This window comes from Spea bombifrons, chromosome 11 (genome assembly GCF_027358695.1).
Source record: "Spea bombifrons isolate aSpeBom1 chromosome 11, aSpeBom1.2.pri, whole genome shotgun sequence".
NCBI lineage: Eukaryota > Metazoa > Chordata > Amphibia > Anura > Pelobatidae > Spea > Spea bombifrons.
Window position 1 is genome coordinate 15071862 of NC_071097.1, and position 16440 is coordinate 15088301.

The 16440-nt window shown below is 37.7% G+C and overlaps 1 long non-coding RNA gene across 1 annotated transcript; it reads right to left on the reverse strand.

Moving 5' to 3' along the window:
- Positions 1-8575: 8575 nt before the first annotated feature.
- Positions 8576-9489, reverse strand: LOC128469385 (uncharacterized). The gene is made up of 2 exons (XR_008345936.1): positions 9412-9489; positions 8576-8916 (listed from the first exon to the last, which is right to left on the reverse strand). It is a non-coding gene; the product is annotated as an uncharacterized LOC128469385 (long non-coding RNA).
- Positions 9490-16440: the final 6951 nt, after the last annotated feature.

The window sequence follows — 16440 nt, forward strand, 5'->3', positions numbered from 1 at the left end:
AGTGCCGGCAGCAGTGGAGGTTGTCTATGCGCATCGCGCATACCTTTCCCGGCTGCCAGAGAGGAGAATTCTCCACAGCGCTGCAGGGAATTCTCCTCTCTGCCAGCCGGCGAACGCCTGGTCGATGAACGCAGACAATCGCACTGGTAAGTGGGGGGGGGTTTCTATGGGTGCCATAAGGCTTTTCTTGAGGCAGAGTGCACCATGAGAAGTGCCATTTAACCCCCTGTATGGCACCCCACCTCCAAAAATCCCTGTTAACCCTATATATGCCACTCTGCCTCCAGAAATGCCTTATACCCCCTTATATGCCACTCTGTCCCATTATATGCCTCGTAACCCCCTAGATGCCACTCTGGCATTTTTGGAGGCAGGCTGGCATATAGGGAGTAAAAGGCATTTCTGGAGGCAGAGTGGCATATAGGGGGTAAAAGGCATATCAGGGAGGCAGAGTGGCATATATGGGGGGTAAAAGCAGGGAGGTAGAGTGGCAAGCCTGGGGGCAGATGTGCATAACTGGGGGGCAGGATGGCAAATAAAAACAATAACAATATTTTGCTCAATCATAGCTTTTAACCCCTTCGTGACAAAGGCTGATTTTACTTTTTGTACCCTTCGTGACAATGGCCGTTTTAACATTTCTGCGCTACTCGTGTTTAGCTGTAATTTTCTTCTTTCCCGTTTACTGAACCCACACACATTAGATATTGTTTTTTTTCAGGACAAGAAGGGCCTTCTTTAGATGACATTGTTTTGATTGTATCATATTATTTACTATTAAAAAAAAGAATAAAATATGGTGAAAAATTTAGAAAAAAATGACTGTTTCTAACTTTTAGTTGAAAAATCTTTTACTCATCTGTAAAAGGTAATGAAAAAACCTGCTAAATAGATTCTACTATTTGTCCTGAGTTTAGAAATACCTAATGTTTTTATTTTTGTTTTTTTTGCTTTTTTCTACACATTATGGGGCAATATGTACAGGTAGCGTTTTGCTATTTCAAAGCCATTTTTTCCAAATCTGGTAATTCTTCCCCCCATGTGCCATTTCGGGTATATTTGAAGCCAGCCAATGCAATTTACCCCATCAAGTCATATATTTTTGAAAACTAGACAGCCCAGGGTATTCCAAATGCTAGTATTTTAACCCTTTCCAATCACGAATTCTACCATCAGCCTTTTGCAAACTTTATAGTAGTAATTTTTTGCATTTGTTTTTTCACACACATTTTAATTCAGGTATGAATAAACAGGTTCTGGTATATGTCACTATCATAAAACACCCCAATATGTGTTTAGCAACATCTCCTGAGTACAGCGATACCTCACATGAATGATTTTGCCTGGCTGTTTGGGGGCAAAAGGGCCACATTTGGGGCATGCGCATTTTTCAATGTTGAACTTTGGCATTTGGGGATCCACTGCCCATGCCCTATTTGGTACATCTTTGAGCCGGGCCATTTCAGTGTGCCCAATAAAGCCATATATTTTTGAAAACTAGACACCCCAGGGTATTTCAAATGCTAGTATTTTAACTCTTTCCATGCACCATATCTACCACCAGTCTTTGTCAAACTTTGTGGTAGTCATTTTTTGCATTTGTTTTGTCACGCACATTTTACTTCAGGTATGAATTAAAAGGTTCTCATATATGTCACTATCACAAAACACGCCAATATGTGTTCAGCAACATCTCCTGAGTACAGCGATACCTCACATGAATGATTTCTCCTGGTTGTTTGGGGGCAAAAGGGCCACATTTGGGGCATGCGCATTTTTCAATGTTGAACTTTGGCATTTGGGGATCCACTGCCCATGCCCTATTTGGTACATCTTTGAGCCGGGCCATTTCAGTGTGCCCAACAAAACCATATATTTTTGAAAACTAGACACCCCAGGGTATTTTAAATGCTGGTATTTTAACTCTTTGCATGCACACATTTTACCACCAGAATTTTTTCAAAGTCTGCAGTAGTATTCTTTTGTGTGTATTTTTCCCCCACACACCTATGTTATGTATGAATTTACAGCTCCTGGTATATGCCGCTGTCACATGACACCCCAATATGTGTTCAGCAACATCTCCTGAGTACAGTGATACCCCACATGCATGGGTTTGTCATTTTTTGGGGGAACTAAAAGGCCACATTTGGTACGTGTGCATTTTTCTAAATGGAAATTAGATGTGTGGCCATCCTTCCCCCCGTGTTAATTGGGACATTGTTGAACCCGGCCAATTCAATTTACCCCATCAAATCATACATTTTTTAAAAGTAGACACCCCATGGGCATTTAATATGCCAGTATTTGAACTCTTTCCATGCGAGAATTGTTTTAAGCTAATATGCTAATTTTAGGACTTGCTCACAAAAATATATTTTTTATATATATATTTTATTTTTTTTGCCTTTTTTTTAAAAAAAAATGTAACATTTTTTTTTCAACTTGAAGGTTTCCCTGATAGTGACATCAGTGGGAAATTATTTTTACATTTTACTGTTTTTTTACTATTTTTTTCTAATTATTATTAATTTTATTTTATTTTTTTATTTATTTTTACTAATCACACTTTGATTAGAAAGCTGGGCTCCATTGACTTGCATGGTTGAATGCAGTACCTGTATTCAACCTGCAAGTGGAGCCAGAGTTCTCTAGAGTTTTTTTTTTTTCTTTTATTGTTATAAATAACAGATGGAAGATATACACATCGATATCTGAGTAATACAGACAAAACAAAAAAACATACAATACAATATTTAAGCTGCTGGTTTGGGTTATAGGGACAAGTGTTCCCATCCTTAGTTGTATATATCTCTATGATATCTAACAAGAATGAAATCCGGTCAACACTATCAAGGCTCCTATTGTTCATAAAAAGAAGGTAGGAAGAAAAACCATCTTATCTAAGAAACTCATTAGATTAATTACTCCAAGGCTTTTTCTAGTTTTGCTAACCAAAAGCCCCATATATTAGATTTCTTTATAGAGTAAAAATAAGATTTATACAATTGTTTTTCCATTTTTATTTGGAATTTCAATTGTGTGGTCACCAGATTCCAACAAATATCGATTTCCTGTTTCCATAATCTGGCAATCGATATTTTTACGGCAATGAAGCAGTGAATAATTAGTTGTTTTTCTATCCCACTACAGTTCGGCCATCCTAGATGTAATAGCGCAGATGCAGGAGATCTATTTATGGTCTTTTGTGTTAAGATATTTATAAGATCAAATATTCTAGACCAAGTTTCTTTCACTCTCTGGCAGTTCCACCATATATGAAGGAAACTCCCCTTTTCCAATCTGCATCGCCAGCACAGATCGGAACAGTTTGAAAACATCTTATGTAGCCTCGAGGGAACCAAATACCACCTGTTCAGAATTTTAAAATGAGTTTCTACCAAAGATAACGAATGAATAGATAAAGTAGCATCATATAGAGATTTTTGCCAATTATTCAAATTGATCTCTATATCTAATTCTCTTTCCCAAATAGCTATTGTCGATATATTTCTTGCTAGAGGAATAGAAATAGAATTAATTAAATCTCGACTTCTAGATAGTACTCTGTCAACGGTTTTTCCTGAAAATTTTTTTTGAATTCGTAACATTATATCCTGATTTTCTTTTATTATCTCTTTCAATAAAAAGTTTTTAATTCTCAGGTATTTGAGGATATTGGAGCTATTTAGATTGAATTCTTGTACTAATTGTGGAAACGTTTTGGGTCCTGCTATAGTTGTAATTTGATCTAGAGACTCAATACCTTTATTTCTCCAGTCATCCACATTTATATTTGAAATATAATATTCTACTAATTTAAGTTTAGAGAAAATCGGGACTCCTTTATGTATGTTTAAGGATTTCTTAATGGTTTCCCAAATCGGGAGTAGTTGGCCCAATATCATATTTTGTTTTCTTATGTTTGCTATGTTTTCTATGGTTAAAGGGTACCAAATAAAAGCTGCTAGTTCTTTACCACCGCTGACTTGTGATTCTATATCATACCATCCTTCCTTACTAGATTCTTCTAGTTGTAATCTATAGATATGTACAATCATATTTGCCTGATATATATTTTTAATTAAAGGAAGGCCCAGACCACCATATTTAGGTTTTTGAGCCATTATAAAAGATTTCAGTCTTGGTTTCTTTGCCTTCCAAACAAAACACTCAAAACTCCTCTGTACAAGGCTTAACCATGATTCGGACACATTCAGCGGTAACATTGAAAACAAATAAGACCATTTCGGAACTATATATGAATTTAAGATATTAATTCTGCCCCACCAAGAAAATTCCTTATTCCTCCATTCTTTTAACCAAGAATTAGTTTGCTTCAAAAGACGAATAAAATTGGTTTCTAGGATTGTTGTCATTGTTTTTGTTATATGAACACCTAGATAAACAAAATCTGATTTTACCCAAACGAAGTCAAAATTGCTTTGTATTTGTTCTTTTTCTCTACTATCCATCTTGACTTCTAATATTGAGGTTTTATTTATATTCATCTTATAATTTGATGCCAAGCTCTATATTTCAAATTCCTCTAATAAATAAGTTAACGAAGACTGTGGATTGATAATAGAGATTAGTATATCATCTGCATATAGATTGATCTTTAACTCTTGAGATCTTGTAGGAAAGCCATATATATTCTTATTTTTTCTAATAGCTGTAGCTAATGGTTCAACTGATATTATATAAAGCAGGGGGGATAAAGGACACCCCTGCCTTGTTCCATTTTTTAAAAGAAACCATTCAGCACAGATATTAGGTCCAACAGTTCTAGCTGATGGATTTGTATAAAGAGCCATGATTGCCACAAATATCCATCCCGTAATTCCAAACTTTATTAATGTACCCCTCATAAAATCCCAGCTAACCCGGTCGAAGGCTTTCTCTGCATCGACAGACATAATCATAGTTGGAATAGCCTTCTTTTCTGCTTGATCTATAATATTGATTATTCTTCTAATATTATTACAGGAAGATCTGCCGGGAATAAAACCAACCTGGTCCGGGTTAATAATCGTATTCAAAACTAATTTTAATCTATTGGCAAGGATGGAAGAGTATAATTTCACATCAACATTTATGAGTGAAATAGGCCTATAGTTAGCAGGATCTGTGGGGTTTTTACCTTCTTTAAGGATAGGGAGAATATTTGCTCTAATCATTTCATTGGGAAAAGTACCTTTTTCAGCAATAGAGTTAAACGCCAACCTCAATGGATCAAGTAAATGTGTGTTAAAACTTTTGAAAAATAGATTTGTGAAGCCGTCCGGGCCTGGAGTTTTATATTTATTTAACCTGGATATTACTAATCTAATCTCGGATTTTGTTATTTCTCCATTTAATAAGGCTCTCTGTTCTACAGAAATCTGGGGCAAATGTATTTTCGAAAAATACTGTTCAATATCTTTCTGTAGTACTTTATTCCCTAGATTATATAATTTCTCATAATATTGATTAAATTGGTTACCAATTGCTTCAGGTGTAGAATAAATCTCATTATCTATTACAAGTTTATTAATTCTATTTTTAGCTTTTATTTTTCTTAATCTATTTGACATCATTTTGTCTACTCTATTACTACAACAATAGAATCTTGTTCTTAATTTTTCCATTTTATGTACTGTATTCTCCATCAGTTTCTCATTGATTTGATTCTGGATCTCTTTAATTTTTTCCATTCTACCCTTAGTGGGATGTTTTTTATTATCTAAGGCTTGCTGGTTAAATAGGATATATAATTCTCTAAGATTTTTCCCTTGGTTCTTCCTAATATTGCTTTTTAATTTTATCATGAGTCCTCTTAGAAATGCTTTAAATGTACACCAATTATTTTCTGGAGAGGTATCCTTAGGATTGTTCTCCTTAAAAAATAAATTTATTGATTCCTCTAGGTACTTCACATTTTCTTTATTATAAAGTATATAGTCATCCAGTTTCCACGTCGTTCTTGATTTCTTAATTAAGTTGTTTTTAAACTCCAGTACCATAATATTATGATCTGACCAGGTATTATTTTTTATTTCTATTTTTTGTACTCGTCCTATCAAAGAGGAGGAGCACAAAATATAGTCAATACGAGAGTATCTACTACTAATCACACTTTGATTAGAAAGCTGGGCTCCATTGACTTGCATGGTTGAATGCAGTACCTGTATTCAACCTGCAAGTGGAGCCAGAGTTCTCTAGAGGGTCTGGCGACCATCTAGCGAACTTTTTTCTACTTTATTGTTTTTTTTTCCCGGAGCGGTCACAGTCCATCCCGAGGTAAGTGTTTGGTGTCGCTGGATGCCTCCTGATCGAGGCATTCCAGCGACACCATTTAAGTTTAGGAGGCGATCGTTCCCGGACCGGCAATTGTCATCAAGGGGTTAATAAATATGAAAAAATAGTTTACATGAATTCATATTTAATAGTAAAACTTTTTTCCTATAGGGTTGTCTTATATTCAGGATTATTTCTTTTTTTCCTAAATGAATATTCAGATTTTGGGGGGTCGTCTTATAATCAGGGTCATCTTATAATCGAGGAAATACGGTATGCAAGAAAGGCTGAACATGCTGGACGCATGTCTTTTTACAGCCTATGTAACAATGTAACTATGATTCCAGCTGCAACATTCAGATGGCAGGGTTAGACTTTGGAGTAAACATCATGAAAGCATGGACCCATCCTGCCTTGTGTCATCTTTTACTATATATATATATATATATATATATAGTGTATATGTAGCGTTTTATAATTGCCTCCCCACTTTGGTCCCTGGCACCCCTAAATATGACACATACAACAGGGAGGGAGGGATGAAAAAGGTAAAAGTGACCTTACTTTCACTGGCTGGTCCCTCTTCTCTGCACCCCACAACTTGATGGCCACAGCAATAGGAAAAAGCTTGAGTAAAGCCAAATTCTTGAAGATGTCAGATCCTAGCCATTCCATTGTCCTTAAAGTACACTCCCATACCCCGGGACCTAGCGGAAGTCATGTAGACAGCCTTTCCCGGCAACGACAGGCGCAACCTAAGCAAATAACCCGGCTTACAACCGTATAGGCAGAGGCCCTTCTTCCTCCGTTAGTCTGTCTCCTCCACTGGAAGGCAGGTGAACACCAGCTGCATCGGTTCTACCTGTTTGGAATAGTCAGGTCCAGGAGGCATGGGATGTGAAGGAGACACAGGAGGGGAAGACCCCGGAGAAAGTGCCGGCAGCAGTGGAGGTTGTCTATGCGCATCGCGCATACCTTTCCCGGCTGCCAGAGAGGAGAATTCCCCACAGCGCTGCAGGGAATTCTCCTCTCTGCCAGCCGACGGACGTCTGGTCGATGAACGCAGACAATCGCCGTTACTGCTTTTACTTCCGCCGTAGCTCCTATGACGCAGCACCGGCATCACATGACCTTCCGGTGCTCATAGAAGTTCCGGTGGAACATCCGGTGCCCCCACCAGACACCAGGGAGTCAGAAGCACTGGTAAGTGGGTGGGGGGGATTCTATGGGTGCCATACGGCTTTTCTTGAGACAGAGTGCACCATGATATGCCATTTAACCCCCTGTATGGCACTCCGCCTCCAAAAATGCCCGTTAACCCCATATATGCCACTCTGCCTCCAGAAATGCCTTATACCCCCTTATATGCCACTCTGTCCCATGATATGCCTCGTAACCCCCTAGATGCCACTTTGGCATTTTTGGAGGCAGGGTGGCATATAGGGGGTAAAAGGCATTTCTGGAGGCAGAAATATCAATAATGCAGCATTTTATGACTTCCATGTTCCTTTGACCAGCTATGAGGCTGCCAGGACCAGGGATTTTGAAGAAAATTTTGCGGATGACGAAGAACAGGGTCAATATTTTGATGCTGAAGAACCTGAACTCCCTACTCAGTGACTTTACTTTGCACATTCCATTTGAGATCGTCACTGAATGTTGCGGACTGAACATAGTTCATAGTAGATAGTTTGTTAAGATAGTTTGTTAAGATAGCATTAAAGGAGTCTTAAACTCATGTTCGCATTTTACTTCATTCTTTAAAATATATTTTTATTTTATTAATGACAAAGAACCACGGTTCACACATTCAATGCGTTTTTATATTAGGTGTCCAGTTTTAAACGGGACTGCCTAGTATTTGGGCATGGTGTCCAAGGAAAATGGTGGCATAAACTTTGCTTACAGTTGCAGTGTTTTAAAGGGAACATTTAGACTGAATAATAGTGTACTGGCGTTTCATTTAACCCCTTGACTGATTAGTAAAATAACTAACAAAAATATTTAATTTAAGATTATAAATAAGAGGAGGTAAAGTTCATTTTTATGAGCACTGTACTTTCACAAAAATCCTGACATAGAAAGAGTTTAGGGGCAGGATGATCAGGTGTCAAAATTCCAAGTTGAAAAACTGAAATCCTCATGTCCCAAATGTTTCCTTTTAGTCCCCAACCTGATGGGTTCTCCATCAGATCGCAAAGCCTTCTTTGTTGTTCATCTGAGGTTGCATTTATCTCATTTTTATACCTGCTAAAGAACAGATGATCATTATGTCCTGATATGTAAAACAATACAATTCAAAGAGTGTAAACTTTCTATTTTACACAACTGTACATGGAACACACATGTCAATTTCCAATAGACAACACGCAGTCTCAAAACGTTTAATATTTTTATGATTTTATTATCAATGACTAGGTTATCACATATTCTTATAAGCTACAGAACTATTGCATGGTAGGGGGAACAATTTAGGTTTTGTGCTGTGCTCCACGTTTGTCTCTTCTAACTGGGCCACTTCTGCATTCATCTCCCACAGGCAATGATGACATAAGACAAATCTGTTGGACAGCTTCTTCTGTGGGAAGTTCTTAGGAAGCCAATGATTCTGTCTGTTCCACGGCAAGATCTGGTAATCTGGCAAAAATGCTTAGTGGTTAGTAAATATTAAGCGTAAGAATTTGTGTATGTACAATGTGTTTTAATAACAGGTTTTAATGACATCTTAATGTTTTGGATTTTGTAATTTGTAATCTCTGTAACTGGTGTCTGAAAGGCCCAGTATGTGAAAGCAGAGTTGATATCAGGCTGTGATACTATGAAATAATTCAACTTAAGTCAAGTTACAAAGTGAGCAAATATTATACAGCAGTGTGGAATATGATACTACTATTTTAATTAATAATAATAATGAATAAGTAAAGGGCCAATCACACAAGACTCTATGACATTTGCTGCGTATAGGGTGCCTTTTAAAATTGTTTTGTAGATATAAGAAAAGCTGTTTTATATATTTATAGAGTGGTCAGTTAAATGTACAATTACTGGATCATAATAATCTCAATCCAAACACTTAATAATCTCATGCAAGAAAGAAAAAATCAAAAAGATATGTTTCATATAAGCACCTACTTTGAAACAGTCTGAGACTCCTTTATTGGGGTGAGCATCATAGTCCCTTTCTCTGCCGCCGAGGTGGTAATTGCGGCTTGAAGGGCAAGTAGCAATGGCATCTGCAAGTAATAGAGAAAAATTTGAAATTCTAACAGTTAGATACCCAATTCACTTGATCTATCACAACTGTGTTCTAGGTTATTTTTTACCTGAGAGCATGAGTGTAAAATCGCTCCATCTTAATGAAAAACGTCAATAAGAGTACCACAATAATACCCCAATGATATTAGTGAGCATATGATGCCAGAGCCCTGACATCAAATGTGTAGATCAGGTTAAATATTTTATGCTCCACACCTGGTTTTAGAGAGATATACCTTTATGGGTACGTCCATGAGGTGGGTTCCATAAAATATAAGTATGAAAATAAACAATTGTAAAATTCAAGTAAATGTGTTGTGCTATTTAACTATTTCAAAAACATCTTCTTTAAAATCTGTACTATAAATTAGGGTAATTTGACATTAGAGAGAGAACCCATGCATTGCACATACACAGCATACAAGATTTAACCCACAAATGACACGGGGGGCAACTGGGCATATGGTTGGAAAACAATATTTTTCAATATTATGTAAAATAAAAATCACACATTTTATATGGCAATTCTAATAAGGCCCAAAGTATATACAGTGTATATATATATATATATATACTTTTGTATATTCTTGTGTTTTCTGTAATTGTCCTTTATGTACAGCCATTATATAACGTTATATCAACACATTACTCATATTCTAATTCCCTTCCCAGTGCTAATGATATGCTATCATACTGTAACGGCAGGTAAATCACCCTCATTATTCCAATGGTTATTCCAAAAGCTTTACATTCCAGGATTTAATGTTCTCTCCTCTAAATATGTCAAGCCTGTCACCTCGTCTCTTACCTGGCTGAAGGAGTCTGGGTGGGTTTTCCCTTGTTTTGTTGTTCATAGAGCCATTTTTTATATTTTTTTTTCATTACTTTATTTTTAGGTTTAATAAAGCATTGCATGAGGCAACAGAGTAAAATAAGAGCATAAATGAAGAATAAAATCCCCATTTTCACAGATTGCAAATAGAAATACTTGACCAGTCTCTATTCACTCGCAAGATATGGAATTGTGGCCAGGTGCCTGTATTTAAGCAGATAAGTGACATCACAGAAGGTGAAGCTATAACACAACAGAAGTAAAGGTTCTGTGTAACATTTATATTTTGATGTAATATGTACAGTGGCTTAATATCAAGGCTGCAAAAAATAAAAAAAACAGCTAATGCTTATGTATGTACATATAGGTGGTGGTTAGTGAGGATACTTTATTTTCACAATGTTTGGGAGGAAGAGCTTCCATCAGAAATATACCTGCAGCTTCTCTTCTAATGGATAAATATTTTACACTATAAAGTAACTTAAAGGTCTAGCAAGAAAAACAATAAAATGATATTTTAAAAAAATATATTTGTTCTGTTATTAAATGATATTTATCAAGTGGATGAGTGGAGCTGTCTCCCAGGTAGAGCCTGTGACAGTTAGGGAATTCACACAAGCATCGCATAGAAAAATGATTACTAGACTTGTGCGCTGGGAGAAAGTTTGTGTTTGCGTTGGGGGGGATTCCTTCTTATTCAATGTAATTCGTCGTACATTTTCGTTTTCGGAATTACCGTTTGTCCATCTGGGTGCCATGGAAACAAGAAATAAACATGCAGGAGCAGTTAAGTTTAAGGACAACTGCAGTTGGGCTTGGGAGGTTTTCTTTAAATCGTTTAAACTGTCAAACCTCCGAGCTGCTGTAAAACTCATCTGCTCAGCTATTCACATGTAACAAAGTAACGCTGAACAAATTAGCATAAAGCAGCAGCAGCACCAGGAGCCAGAGAATATGTGTGTTTGTATAACGTGTTTAACAGTAAAATATTCCTGCCCATATTTATAATATCAAATGAATAAAACAAGTCCTTTAGAAGCAACATGGGTGCAGGTGCATTTCTTTTCATTATGGGTGCAGTGGAAATTTATGTAGGTGCAAAGGGGGTACAAAGGGGATGCAAACTGGGTGAAAAGTGAGTGCAAAGGCAAATATTTATTTTCATTATTCGTGCAGTGGAAATTTGTGTGGGTGCAAAATGGGTGCGATGGCGAATCTTTTTTTTATTATTTGTTCAGTGAGAATTTATTTGGGTGCAAAGTGGGTGCAATAGCAAAACATTTTTTTTTATTATGGGTACATTGGAAATTTCTACGGGTGCAAAGTGAGGACAAAGTGGATGCAATGGCAATGTATGTTTTTTTTTATTATGGCTACTGTGGAAATATGTGCATCTAAAATTGGAGCAATGACAAGCCATTTTGTGTCATTATGAGTGCAGTGGAAATTTATGTGAGTGCAAATTGGGTGCACTATGGGTGCAATAGCAAGTCATTACTTTCATTATGGGTGTGTGACAGAGACCTGTACTCAAACTGAGTAGCGGCGCAGTAGAAATCCTCCTTGCCATGAATGCTCAGTTGCTCAAGGGTTAATCCTGTGTAACCAAGCACCAAGATTTAGTAAAAAAAAAAAAAAGAACTCTCTTTACTGAGGACATCACAGATAATATTTCTACACAAAACAAAATAGGATTGGGAGTATAATCCCACCAACTACCAGACAGCCCGGCACCACAATAAAGATCTATGGCCAGCAATCCCCACCCAACAAACAGCCACTATTTCAGGATGATTCGGAGGGAGTGGCATCAACCCTAGGGTACCCTGGGCGTCAATCCCAGTGTACCAATTTAGACATCAGGGTCCGAGGATGTTATGGTCCAAAAAGCGCCGTGATCCGCCGTCTGAACCCTGAGCAACAGTCTCGGAAACTTTCCCTAGAATGGTCCGCACGGTTGCCAGGCCAGAGTTCCATAGGCTCGGTTGGGCCAACCCAGGTCCTAAATATTGGTAATAAAACCAGTGTTACCAAAGAGGTCCCTCTTTTTAACCACCACTGGGCTGTTTTTTTGACAAAGATGTCTTCTGCTGGGCTGTTGAAAGTGGGGTCAAAGTTAACTCAGGCTGGGCTGTGTAGGGACAATGATGCCAAGTCCTATGTGTGTAATCTGGGTGTTGGCCAGGTTCTTTGTTGCCAATGTGGACCACAGGGCTGGCCTTTGGCGTGTGCAACCTGTGATATATGCTGTACTGTAGGGTTTATATCTATACCTTTAATGCTGTTTTAAGTTGAATTCCACTTGATCTATAGCTGCAAAGCCGGGTTTGTGTTGATCTATATTTGCTATGCTATGTTTCCATACATTATTTATGTATACATGCAAAAACAGGATTTGTATGTCTGATTCTGTTTATTTGATCTATACTTTCAATGCTGAGTTTGCATGTGAATCAACAATGTGCAATGCCTGTCAGCAGTTGCTAAGTGATAAGTAAGGTATTGTCATGTCTGAAAAGTGGATTCAATATAAATCTCTATATAAACCTCTTTATAAATCAATTATAAGACCACTCCTTGAATATGCTGAGCAATTTTGGGCACCTATTCTAAAAAAGGATATTATAGCAGTGGAAAAAGTGCTGAGGCAGGCTACCAAATGAATAAATGGAATGGAGTACTTTAGTTTAAACTGTTTAGTTTAGAAAAGCAGCGCCTCAGAGGGAATATGATAGCATTATCAGAGTCTGTACAGACGTTTCAACAGCAACTGAATGAAGACTTGCAAAAACATAATATTCAGGTATATAATTTTTAAATGATGGGAAAATAGCTTCTTGACCCAAGAGAGATCTGACTGTCATTCTGGGGTCAAGAAAGATTTCTTTTTTCCTAGTTTGTTGCAAAATTGGAAAGAGCTACATGAGCTGCAACAAATACTTAATGACATATACCGTATTTGCTCGATTATAAGACGAGGTTTTTTTCAGAGCAAATGCTGTGTGTGTGTTAGTTAAATGGGGGTATAGGGTGTGTGTGTGTGTTAAATGGGGGCATAGGGCATTTCTGGAGTGACGTTAAGGGGGCATTTAATAGAGCACTCTGCCTCCTGAAATGCCTTATACCTCCCTATATGCCACTCTGCCCCATAATATGCATTTTAACCCCCTAAATGCCAGAATGGGATATAGGGGTATAAGGCATTTCTGGAGGCAGAGTGGGACATAGGGGGTCAAAAGGCATACCATGGGGCACAGTGGCATATAGAGGGTTAAAAGGCATATCATGGGCCACAGTGCCATATTGGAGTAGCAAGCCTGGGGGCAGATGTGCGTAACTGGGGGACAGGTTGGAAAATACAAGAAATAAAAACAAAAAAAATATTTTTCTCAATCATAGCTTTTATTAAAAAAATAGTTTACATGAATTAACATTTACTGGTAAAACTTTTTTCCTTTGGGGTCGTCTTATATTCAGGCTTTTTCTTTTTTTTCCTAAGTTAATATTCAGATTTTGGGGGGTCGTCTTATAATCAGGGTCGTCTTATAATCGAGCAAATACGGTATATAAACACATTGTAACCACATTACACTCTTGGTCCAAACCCAGGCCAACCACCCTAAAACCAGAAGGTCCATTAACCACTGGTTCACCCTTTCTATTCATTAATATTTATTTTTTTGCTTTTTTCTACCCATTATGGGGCAATATGTACAGGTAGCGTTTTGCTATTTCAAAGCCATTTTTTCCAAATCTGGTAATTCTTCCCCCCATGTGCCATTTCGGGTATATTTGAAGCCAGCCAATGCAATTTACCCCATCAAGTCATATATTTTTGAAAACTAGACAGCCCAGGGTATTCCAAATGCTAGTATTTTAACCCTTTCCAAGCACGAATTCTACCATCAGCCTTTTGCAAACTTTATAGTAGTAATTTTTTTGCATTTGTTTTTTCACACACATTTTACTTCAGGTATGAATAAACAGGTTCTGGTATATGTCACTATCACAAAACACCCCAATATGTGTTCAGCAACATCTCCTGAGTACAGCGATACCTCACATGAATGATTTCTCCTGGTTGTTTGGGGGCAAAAGGGCCACATTTGGGGCATGCGCATTTTTCAATGTTGAACTTTGGCATTTGGGGATCCACTGCCCATGCCCTATTTGGTACATCTTTGAGCCGGGCCATTTCAGTGTGCCCAACAAAACCATATATTTTTGAAAACTAGACACCCCAGGGTATTTTAAATGCTGGTATTTTAACTCTTTGCATGCACACATTTTACCACCAGAATTTTTTCAAAGTCTGCAGTAGTATTCTTTTGTGTGTATTTTTCCCCCACAAACCTATGTTATGTATGAATTTACAGCTCCTGGTATATGCCGCTGTCACACGACACCCCAATATGTGTTCAGCAACATCTCCTGAGTACAGTGATACCCCACATGCATGGGTTTGTCATTTTTTGGGGGAACTAAAAGGCCACATTTGGTAATTGGAAATTAGATATGTGGCCATCCTTCCCCCCGTGTTAATTGGGACATTGTTGAACCCGGCCAATTCAATTTACCCCATCAAATCATACATTTTTTAAAAGTAGACACCCCATGGGCATTTAATATGCCAGTATTTGAACTCTTTCCATGCGAGAATTGTTTTAAGCTAATATGCTAATTTTAGGACTTGCTCACAAAAATATATTTTTTATATATATATTTTTTTTTTTTGCCTTTTTAAAAAAAAAAAATGTAACATTTTTTTTTCAACTTGAAGGTTTCCCTGATAGTGACATCAGTGGGAAATTATTTTTACATTTTACTGTTTTTTTACTATTTTTTTCTAATTCTTATTAATTTTATTTTATTTTTTTATTTATTTTTACTAATCACACTGTGATTAGAAAGCTGGGCTCCATTGACTTGCATGGTTGAATGCAGTACCTGTATTCAACCTGCAAGTGGAGCCAGAGTTCTCTAGAGGGTCTGGCGACCATCTAGCGAACCTTTTTCTACTTTATTGTTTTTTTTTCCCTGGAGCGGTCACAGTCCATCCCGAGGTAAGTGTTTTGTGTCGCTGGATGCCTCCTGATCGAGGCATTCCAGCGACACCATTTAAGTTTAGGAGGCGATCGTGCCCAGACCGGCAATTGTCATCAAGGGGTTAATAAATATGAAAAAAAAGTTTACATGACCGGCAATTGCCCGGACCGGCAATTGTCATCAAGGGGTTAAGAAATATGAAAAAATAGTTTACATGAATTCATATTTAATAGTAAAACTTTTTTCCTATAGGGTTGTCTTATATTCAGGATTTTTTCTTTTTTTCCTAAATGAATAATCAGATTTTGGGGGGTCGTCTTATAATCAGGGTCATCTTATAATCGAGGAAATACGGTATGCGAGAAAGGCTGAACATGATGGACGCATGTCTTTTTTCAGCCTATGTAACAATGTAACAATGATTCCAGCTGCAACATTCAGATGGCAGGGTTAGACTTTGGAGTAAACATCATGAAAGCATGGACCCATCCTGCCTTGTGTCATCTTTTACTATATATATATATATATATATATATATATATATATATATATATATATATATATAGTGTATATGTAGCGTTTTATAATTGCCTCCCCACTTTGGTCCCTGGCACCCCTAAATATGACACAACAGGGAGGGAGGGATGAAAAAGCTAAAAGTGACCTTACTTTCACTGGCTGGTCCCTCTTCTCTGCACCCCACAACTCGATGGCCACAGCAATAGGAAAAAGCTTGAGTAAAGCCAAATTCTTGAAGATGTCAGATCCTAGCCATTCCATTGTCCACCGTTTGGTACACCACGGGCCCTTAAAGTACACTCCCATACCCCGGCACCTAGCGGAAGTCATGTAGACAGCCTTTCCCGGCAATGACAGGCGCAACCTAAGCAAATAACCCGGCTTACAACCGTATAGGCAGAGGAAGGAGACACAGGACGGGAAGACACCGGAGAAAGTGCCGGAGCAGTGGAGGTTGTCTATGCGCATCGCGCATACCTTTCCCGGCTGCCAGAGAGGAGAATTCCCCA